This window comes from Poecilia latipinna, unplaced genomic scaffold (genome assembly GCF_001443285.1).
Source record: "Poecilia latipinna isolate Pla-1442-1.1 unplaced genomic scaffold, P_latipinna-1.0 Scaffold2215, whole genome shotgun sequence".
Taxonomy (NCBI): Eukaryota; Metazoa; Chordata; class Actinopteri; order Cyprinodontiformes; family Poeciliidae; genus Poecilia; species Poecilia latipinna.
Genome location: NW_015114831.1, coordinates 15,581 through 24,826, shown reverse-complemented (window position 1 = coordinate 24,826; position 9,246 = coordinate 15,581). Strand labels below are relative to the sequence as shown.

General features: G+C 48.5%; 1 protein-coding gene across 1 annotated transcript in view; it reads right to left on the bottom strand.

Annotated features, from left to right (window-relative positions):
• Positions 1-2,437, bottom strand: part of dag1 (dystroglycan 1) — a 33,920-nt gene extending 31,483 nt beyond the window's left edge. The window contains exon 1 of the mRNA XM_015017988.1: positions 2,344-2,437. The gene's annotated coding sequence lies outside the window, so the exon portion shown is untranslated. The remainder of the gene's footprint in view (positions 1-2,343) is intronic.
• Between the last annotated feature and the right edge of the window lie 6,809 nt (positions 2,438-9,246).

Below are 9,246 nucleotides of genomic sequence, written 5' to 3'. Positions count from 1 at the left end.
CACACAGACACACACAGACACACACACAGACACACACAGACACACACACAGACACACACACACACACACAGAGACAGACACACACACACACACACACACACACACAGACACACACACACACACACACACACAAAGACACACACACACACAGAGACACACAGAAAACACATACACACACACACACACACACACACACACACAGACACACACACACACACACACACACACACACACACCACAGTCCACCTCTACACAGAGATCTTTCTGTAAAAGCTAAAAAAACATGAAGAAAACGAGCAGCGAGCGGAAAAAACATCGGGTCAGAACATGAGGAGCAGATCTCTGCACCAGAACCAGAGATCCAATCAGAACCAGAACCAGAGATCCAATCAGAACCAGAACCAGAGATCCAATCAGAACCAGGCAGAGTTTCAGGTAAATTAATGCTGAGCTCGTTCCACCAGCTTCATATTAAGATTTGGGTCCAAACCGTCACTCAGGATCTAAAATCCAGTGATGATGTCACTTCCTCCATCAAAGCAGGCAGAACCACCCAGAAGTTCTGGAAGCTTTCTGGACCTTCTGGTTCTTCCTGAATAGAAACCAAATCCATCTGATTAAAAAGCAAACTCAACCGTCTTCATGCTTTGACTAGACCGTTTCTCCCATCTCCTCCCTGGAGGAAGATGGATCCTTAAGTTTTATCCAAAAGCTGCAGAAACAAAACGTCATTTTTCTAATCCAGCAGATCCAACTGTCTGGAGGTCAGAAACAGCCGAAACGCGACCCAGAGCGGAACCGGTCCAAAACTGATGATCAGAACGAGCCGAGAGCATCAGAACAGAGAGACGGAGGATTTTAACCTCCAGAACTGGACTTCCTTTGGTTCTGGTCCATCAGTCCAGTTCGCTTCATATTAAAGCTTTTGGCTTTATTAGTTGTAAAAATAAAACTGATGAAGAAAGAAATCGCTGAAATTTCCAGGTACTGCTGAAGTCCTTGAATGCACCATCAGTTTGTTCTGTTGGTTCAAACGGAGCCAGGTTCTTCGTTTTCAGGTCCAGAAACCAGGACAACCAGAAAGTTAAAGTTCTGGAACATTTTCTGCTCTCCAATCAGGATTAGATTAAATATTACAGGAGTGTTTATTAATTATTAATCAATTTATTAATATTATTGGTGTCATTGGAGAAAATAATTCACTAGTTTCAAACTTCTAAAATTCTCTGGTCCAAATTATCCTGGAACGACTGCGGGGTCGGTAGAACCATGATCCGGATCGCCTCGAGGAAAAACACACACTTTTCTCTGGAGGGAGGACACACACACACACACACACACACACACTCAGTGATTTACGTCACCGTGTCTCTCCAGAACAGAACCGACTGTGATGAACTGAGAAAGTATTGATTCGGCTCCCAACAGAGGCAAAGCGGACCTTTATTCCTCAGACAGGGGAACGGCCCTCATGGGGCCCTCATGGGGCCCAATTCCTCAGAAACACACTCGCGTTTCATTACTTCAGCCTCAGGAGACTACAGGACGTGTTGGAGCGACTTCAGACTTTCAGCTGACAGTCAGGGGGTCAAACCCAAAGGTCAGCAGCTAAAACCTCCCTGGGACACCCGAGAGGCCCAGAAAGCGGCCAAGGACACGTTCAGGTCCTACTGGGTCACATCAGGGTCACATCAGGACCGAACCCCTGGCTGGACTTCCACATGTCCGGTTGTCCCTGAAGGCAGCAGGAATCGTGTCCCAGGAGGGAAACTGTCGGAGGTTTGTGGACCCTCTGTGTCCTCGCTGTCAAACGTCTCCATGGCAAAGCCAACGTGAGGGGAATCAGGACGAGGCGCGCGCCCTCCCGGTGCGTGCACGCGGCCCCTTACCGGCCCGTTATCTCTCGCGCCGGGTTCGTGACCGACAGAAAATGGAGCGAGGACCGGTGAGGTCACCGAGCCCCGCAGGCTGCGGGAGCTCCGGGTCTGCTGCCTTCAGGAGCCCAAAATAACTCCGGAAATCACAGCCCGAGAGGCCCGGGCGGCGCTGTACGTCCCGCATCTATCACGCACCTGTTCGGCGTGGAAGCGCGTGACCGCCCGGATAATGTCATGGACAAGAGACCCTCCAAAACCGAAAAACAAAAAAATTTCTACCGAAGCTGGAGCGAGTATCCACGGAGCCGCGGGGCTCAGCAGGCGCTCTGCCCGGACTCCGGGCTCCGTCTGGCGGCTGCAGCAGCTCCGGGAGCCTCCGCTGCTGTGCGCAGACAGCGGAGGAAAAACAGCTGAGAAAAAGAAGGGGAAAAACAAGGAAGCGAGAAAGGAAGGAAGGGAGACTGACCGTGAAATTCCTCCCCGGATAAGCCCTCCTGTCCCCCGCGGTGGCGGCGCTCCGTGTGCGGCTCCGGCGGACAGATATAGCTCTGTGCTCGGTGTCAGATCTCCTCGGTCCCTCCTCCTCCTGACAGGCTGCTCCAAAGTTAGCAGCAGCAGCGCTCCTCAATCAATCCAGAGGTCTCCGAACCAGCACCGGGACCAGAACGCGAACAAAGCAGCAGAATCTTCCTCCGGAACTAGAGGGAGGGGATCAGGTGGATGTTCCGGAATCTCATGAAAAACGGCGTTTTTCCTGAAACCAGCTGAAGGACAGCCGATGTCGGAGCTCAGCAGCCTCCACGGCAGCCAGAGTCCCGATCCCCGGCGGAGCTCCACGCAAATGTCCGCTGCTTTCCACCCGGAGGAGAAGAAGGAGGAGGAGGAGGGCAGAGCCCAGCATTTTCTCAATGACTCCTCCCACAGGCTGCTGCCTCCTCCTCTTCACCCACTGAATGTGTTCTGCTTCTCCTCTGGACGGTTCCGAACCGCTTCCCTCCAGCAGAACCCGCCTGGTTCCGACATCCCAGTTAGAAATCAGGTTTTTCTGAGAATCTGCCAGAACTTTTTAGCTCCTCCCACCGCCTCTTCTTCAGACCCGCAGCAGTTTCATACTTTATGCCTCTCTACATTTTAGCAGCGCTTCAAATAAAGCTTAATTGGATATAAAACCTCTGCTGATGAATTCATAAAATCAGCTTCAGCAGCAGTTTCTAAAGCCGAACACTGAACCATAACCTCACTCTGCCACAGAGTTCCCATTCAGCAGAGCAGCCTCGGTTTCCGTCATCAGCAGCTGAATCCCACCTCAAAGGATCGACATGTTAAATATTACATCGAGCCAAAGAACGACCACAGATTGATCATTTAAACCGGCAAGGCTGTTAGAAAGGACTGGAGGAGAAAAGCTGCCTGATCTCTGAAGCAACAGGAGTTCAAAAAGCTTCATCTGGATGGAAACTTATGGACCAGATGGGACATAAGACATGTTCGACCGGGTCCGGTTCTTCTCACAACCTCTGAATCATTTCTATTTTGTTCTTGGTAAAAGACTACAAACTATTTCTTCCACTAGCGCTAGACTAGCGTCCCTGTTTCAGTTACCCAGAATGCCCTGCGCTGTAATCCACTTCCTGCTTTTGAATGCATAATCAAACTCTGGTCCTCCAAACCTCGGTCTGGTTCAGTTTGAATGTGAACACCAAGCGGACCGGAGACCGCTCCAAAAGCAGGAAGTGAACTACAGCGCAGGGCATTCTGGGTAAATACAACCAAAGCTAACATTCTAGCCTAGCGCTAGCAGCAGAAATGGCTCCTGGTCTTTAGCCTAAAGAGAAATCCTCCAACCGCTAAAATCCTCCATCTTGTTTCCATCTGGTGAAGAAGGAAGTTGCTCTCAGTGTCTTCAGAGGTTTTTGTGTCGTTTCCTTCAGTGGTTCTTGGTGCAGCGCCCCCACAGGCCAGGAGGGGAACAGGCTGGTTTGACTCAGAGCAGCTGGAGGTGGAGCAGATGATGGAGTTTAAAAGTTTCAGCTTCTCTGCCGCTGAACTGATGGATCATGTTGAACGTTTTTACTCAGTGATTCTGGATTTTGGTTTATTCTTCACACATTAAAAGATGATGAACTTTGAAGGCTGTGCTTTCTTCACATGTCAGCATTTAACAGGTTAAAGGTCACGGGAACCTGCTGACATGCAGTTTTTATCTCAGGAACAACTGAAGGAACAAAGGCTCCGGTGGCGAAGTGTTCGACGTCATCATGATCCGTTCATCCGGATCCGTTCATCCGGATCAGTTCAGGAATCTGTTCGCTAAGCAGCAAACAGCCTGCTGCTAGATTTATACTCAAAATTCATAAAAACCAGATCAGATAACTGAGAATCAGTCAGCATCCTGCTGGCTGCTGAAGGTTTCAGGGAGAAACTCCAGACTCCGTGTTGGGAGTCTGCTGGGAGCGTTATCCTCCACAGGTTCTGGTTCTGGTTCCATCCTCCTCGCCTGCTCTCTTGATTAGAAACGGACTGTAAACCTGAGCTTTGTTGCAAACGTCTGCAGGCAGAGCGTGAGCTTCAGCAGCAGAAACGCGGCTGATGGATGTGTCCTGAAGGGAAGGTCGACAAGGTCCGGAATTCTTTAATAGATTCCCAACGAAGCGCTCCGAGTCATTTTCTCCATTCCCTGGGTAAATGTCACCCCACCGAGGCTTTTCAGAAAGAGTCTGAGGAAGTCAGAGGCCTGGAGCAGAACTTTTGATTCCAGCAGAAACGGCTTAATTCCAGTTAATCTCTGGAGTGATGAGGACGGTTCTGGTTCTGATCGTATCTCTGTATCCGCATCGCGTCGTTGGCTGTCATCTGGATTATTGGAATAATGGGATCATCACCAGAGACAAGAGGAGGAACTGTTTCATCCAATTCAGCTTTAATTTCTCACATCAAGCAAACAGCGGTGAAAGAAATTCAACATGAAACCGTCGGAGATTCTGGTACCGTTCAATAAAACATGAAGAGAGATCGTTCTGAGGCCAGAGGAGGGAAACAGCCGGGTTTAAAACGTTCTGCCAGCACCTCAGCTCCAGCTGAACCGGAACAAAACGGCAGCGACAGATTTAGTTTGTATACACAACATTAATGTCATCATTCTTAGTTTTTCCAGGAAAGATGATCTAACATTCAGCGAGCTGAACTCAACCAAACAAATCTCAATTTCTTTCCCCAAATGTGACTGATTCAACTTTTCCTCCGCAGTCTGAGCGCCCCAATTCGGATCTTTTATCTCCAAAAACTCAGATCTATGCCACTTCCTGAAGTGGAACTACATCCAACAGTCAGTAGTTCTCAAAGCGTCTGCAGTCTGAACCATCATGTCGCATTTTATCAGCTTTTTCATAGGAGCATCCAGAGGTGGCTCCCATTCACTGCCTCACTGGCAGCCAAACGGCCCCCACAGCATGCTGCCACCACCACCATGCTTTGCAGTTTGGCGTTTTTGGTTCCCGGGTTGCTGATGGATTTCCTTCCATCTGAGCTGCAGTTCGGGTCAGACGGTTAAAGCTGGACACAGCTGGTTGTTGCAGCAGCATAATGATCCCAGACATGTTCAGATGTTAGAAACATGCTGTCATTTTATTTTAGTGAAGCCCTGAAGAGCTGAAGCTTCAGGGTCTCGCAGTTCGTTCAGCAGCAGAACCAGGTCTCCAGTCAGATGGCTGCTGGAGCCTCATATCGACCACATAAAACACGGAGCTGAGGTGCAGCATGCTAACTACACATTAGTGTGAGTGTGTGAATAAATGCGAGTCTGTTTGTGTAAGTTTGACTGAAAACTTAAAGCAGTTTGTTGCAGATAAAGTTGCCCTGACAGGAGCAGGCAGCAGAGAGCCAGCAGGGACTGAAGTCAGTGTTGTATTAAACTAACAGCTGCAGACAAACACACAGAGCGGAGGGAGAATCTCCCAGAGTCTCTGCACCGATGCAGGGAATGCACCAGGCGAGCCTCGTCCAGGCGGCCGTGTCTAATGCAAAGCGGCAACCGCCGCCCCCCCAATCAGGACTCCCCTCATTGTTGAGAACGTGCTGCTAATGCGGCCTTATTATGCTTTAATTACCTGCGGCGCGGCCTGGGAGACGGAGAGCAGCAGCTGTTAGGAACAAACTCTGGAGCTGCTCACATCTTTACAGACAGCAGGTAAATTGATTATCGAACGGCAGGCATTCAGAGCGCGTCGGGTTATCGGATGAGCGCGTGATGGAAAATCTTCACTCTGAACTCCATCAATCCAACACGACGATGAACTGCAGCACGCCGTCCGACGGGCCGGAACCGGCGGCAAAGCCCCTCTCTCTGAGCTCAGACAGAAATATCTGTGTGACATCAGCCATCTGAGCGTAAGGGCGTGTGTGTGTGTGTGTGTGTGTGTGTTTCCTGCCAGAGGAGGGTACAGAATGTGGGTTAGGGTGTCGTCCTCCTTATTAATATTTCATCTCAGCTCTGGCAGAAAGAAATGGGCTAAAGAAACCACACACACACACACACACACACACACACACACACGCACACACACACACACACACACGTTTTTCTGAGCCTGAATTGTTCATTTCTGTCGATCTCACACCCTGTTGACCCCGATGACCTTTGCAGCTTGTCATCTCCATCTTCAGTTCTTAAAAATCATAGAAAGTCTCACTGAATCTGTTAATTTGTGTTTATCATGTTTAATGTTCATAAAATCTCGACCAAGTCTCACTGGAGACCAACTCACAGCTCCTGGCACTCAGCTAACTGTTTAGCCCAAAATTAAATAGTTAGCTCTTAGCTATCTAAATATTTAGCTTAAATCTGAGCTAAAGATGTACCTTCATGTAAATATTTAGTTTGGAATGAAATATGTAAACTAAATGTTTAGCTTGAATGAGTTTAGGTAATTATTTTGTTAAACTATATATTTAGCTCCAAGCTAAACTTGTAGCTCAGAAGTATTTAGTTTGGAGCTAAGCAGCTAGCCTGCTAACTTAGCATTTGGAGCTAAATATTTACTATGAAACTGTGGACATATGAATAACATGATGAAAATATGAGAAATTAACTTCATTTTTTCTGAGTAACACAGATGTTTATGTCAGCGAACATGAGGGAAGGCCAGCCGATGTTAGAGTTTTTTTTGGGTCACAGTGTGTGTCTGAGGTCAGAGGTCATGTCGGACAGTAACCCGGCCCAGTGGGGTGGTCTCACCGTGACCCACGCCCAGTCCAACCTCACGCCCCCTGCTGGCAGCTCTGCACCATCACTGGTGTGACCAGTTGAGCCCAAACTGGTCCGCTCCCGTCACAGTGGATGAACGGGTCCAGCAGGGAAGCTGCTGCTCGTTTCTCCTGAAATCTTCTCAGTACCTGAAGGCGTCGGCTTCCATGATGACAACAAACTCATGTGACTGGAGCAAATAAAACACAGACTCATCATTTCCTGTTGGACAGGAGATGAAATGACTGGCTGCCACTACGACCAGGAGCAGACTAAATTACAGAGCTGTGAGGATTATCAAGCTGCACAGCGGCTCTTTAAAGTGAAATATGGGGAATTAAGGTGGAGATAAGAGCGTTTTAGAGCCAGCAGAAGGCAGCGATATGAGCGGGGAGTTGAGATTCAGAGCGGGGAAGGCGACAGGGGGCACTTGTGGCAGAGATGAGTGTTCAGCCTGTGGCAGGAGATAACTGTGATGTTCAGATGTTCAGGAGCCTCAGGGCGTCGGAGCGCGTTCTGAAATAACAGCGTCTGAACCCCGACCTCCCGCTCTTTTCACCAGAACAGACACTGACCAGGTCCGACGCCGTCCCACTGGTGACCTCTGACTCACTGTGACCTCTGGGGAGGTCAGATGACCTCTGACCCGTCCGTCCGTCCGGAGAACTCAGCTTTCAAATTCACTAAGCAAACTCAGAATATGATAAATATTAAAACCATAATGAGACCAAGCAGCACAACATGATGCTAATGTGGAAGAAACAGAAAAAACAGGAAAAAATCCACAAAGAGGATTTTAAAGAACATAAAGACAAACTTCTTCATGTTTCCCTTTAACGGATATAAACTACCAGCCCTCCTGCAGCCTCTGCTTGCTGCTGAGCCTCCTGTGTTTGCTGGGAACTGGATGCTGTGTTTGGGCTGCGGAGGCATGAAAAGGCCACTGGGACATGAGGACAGCATCCAGTTAGAGGATTATGTTGTAAACAAGATCAGGGATCTGGATGTGGTCTCCTGAAAGCGACAGGGGTCTGATTAGGGATTCAAAGACCCGGAGATCAGCAGCACTTGATGAAGCAGACATTAATCTCCAGATGTCACCGCTTCGTTTCCCTCCGACGGACGGTTGGAAGAACAAACATGATTAAAATGTGAAATAATAAATCCTAAAATCCCACAGTGATATCCAAGACAAAGAGTTCTTCATCATTTTGACTCTTTCAGTTTCAGCATGTTGTTTTTTCCTACAGTCCTACATAACGCCATTTAGAAGATGGTTTAAAGATTTTTAACATTGATGTTATTATTGTGTTGAGCTTTCCAGTAAGTTAGTGAATCTTCAGGGTTCATTCCCACCAGTCCTGTTCAGTCCGCTTCAATCCAACTCCAGTCCATTTTCTAGAAAGTCCACTTCGTTTTGTATGAACGCTAACTGACCTCTGACCTCTGGTCCTCCAAACCTCGGTCTGGGTTCAGTTGAAGTGAACTCTGTTTCGATTTGAATGTGAACGCCAAGCGGACCGGAGACCGCTCTAAAAGAGGACTACAGCGCAGGGCATTCTGGGTAAATCCAACCAAAGCTAACGTGCTAGCCTAGCACTAGCAGCAGAAATGGCTCCTGATCTTTAGCCTAAAGAGAAATCCTCCAACCGCTAAAATCCTCCATCTTGTTTCCATCTGGTGAAGAAGGAAGTTGCTCTCAGTGTCTTCAGAGGTTTTTGTGTCGTTTCCTTCAGTGGTTCTTGGTGCAGCGCCCCCACAGGCCAGGAGGGGAACAGGTTGGTTTGACTCAGAGCAGCTGGAGGTGGAGCAGATGTTCTGGTTCCAGTAGAACCGGGTCGACCGGACCATCAGGAGGAAAAAACTTTCAGATTGTTCCAACACACCAGTATCAAAAATGATTAATGACCTCCTCAGGTGTTTTACAGCAAAGTCGTATCTAAACGTTGCAAGACAAGTTTGGTCGTTCTTCTGCTCCTGCAGGTTTGTGACAAAATTACAAACCATCCACCAGGTTTGATTAGCCGTGTCTGGTTCTGTCCATGTTGGTCCAACGTCTCCACTCTCGTCTCATCTGTCCAGAGGACATTGTCCCAGAAGTCTCATCCTTCATCCAGATGCTGCTCT